Below are 1,375 nucleotides of genomic sequence, written 5' to 3' on the forward strand. Positions count from 1 at the left end.
TCCAAAAAAATTGTTTACACTGACAATTTTAATTTGTTGTTAATGACAATAAAAAAATTATTAATATATTTATCGATAATTAATTATTAATTATTTTATATATTGTTATTAAAACATTTTTTCAATAACCACAAAAAATAGATAATGGTCAGGTAATATTAATTTAGTCACCCAAAAAATTTAAAATATCTTTTTTGTCCAAAATATTATTTGTTCTATTAAAAGCAAGTGCCATCAATTTAATAAATAAAGAAAAGTTTCTCTATTTTATATTAAGTTTTTTTTTTAATTTTGAATAAATATTAAAATAATATTAAATTTTATTAAAAATATTAGCAATAAAAAAGACATAAATATCTTTAATATAATTTTCGGAGTTTCTTTTTTATTTAATAATAGATAAAAATAATTAATAACTCGTTAAAATTAAAAAATGATATTTAATTTGTAATAAAAAATACAAATAAAAATAAATAATTAATATTAAAAAAAGAGAATAGCATCAACTTCTAACTCTATTCTGTTGGATCTCCTTTCAGTGAAGGAAATGTGGATGGATTAGTATTATGTGGTAGTTGAAGAACATTTGGAAGCTAAAGAACAAAGGTGCCATTTGAACTATATACATCAAGTGATAAAACCAAATTGAAAATTTGAGGTTGCTCATAAGAAACTAATTTCAGGCTTTTGAATTAGGTGAATTAAAAGGCAATAGCTAACTAATTTGATAAGGTTTGACAATAGCTAACATTATGAATTGTAGAATTTGACCAAGGAATCACACAAATTAAAAGGCATCAAATTAAAAAGCTTAACAAGTTTAATCTTCTGCGGATGCTGAAGCTGAATGCTGATTTTCCTTTATTTTATGTTACTAAAAATAAAGAACTAAATATTTTACGTCTAAAATTAAATATATGCTATACAGAAAATAATAAATAATGATCATTTCTATTTATAACGTATACTTACTTATATGCGCAAAAAAAAAATTATTTTTATAAGTTAGGTATATTTATTTTATATTTGTAATGCACACTTAATTTTATTTGTATAAAACATTTTAGTTCTATTAATTTTCAGTAGTTATGCATATTTATTTCTTTATATAATGAATATTTATTTTTATTTTTTCATGATGAAACTTTCAAACTTAAGTTCTATTTATATTTTATAAGTCACATATTTTATTTAAAAAGATGATTGAAAAAGAAGAGCACAAAAACAAGAAAAAAAAGGCTAACTAGCAAGGTGAATACAAAAGCATAAAACAAAAATATATATACGTATAGAAGAACTTAAATTAAAAATATTAAATAATAATACTACATAATTAAAAATAAAATTGATTAAATTATCTATTTATTAATAAAAA

This window comes from Arachis duranensis, chromosome 3, assembly GCF_000817695.3.
Source record: "Arachis duranensis cultivar V14167 chromosome 3, aradu.V14167.gnm2.J7QH, whole genome shotgun sequence".
Classification (NCBI taxonomy): Eukaryota; Viridiplantae; Streptophyta; class Magnoliopsida; order Fabales; family Fabaceae; genus Arachis; species Arachis duranensis.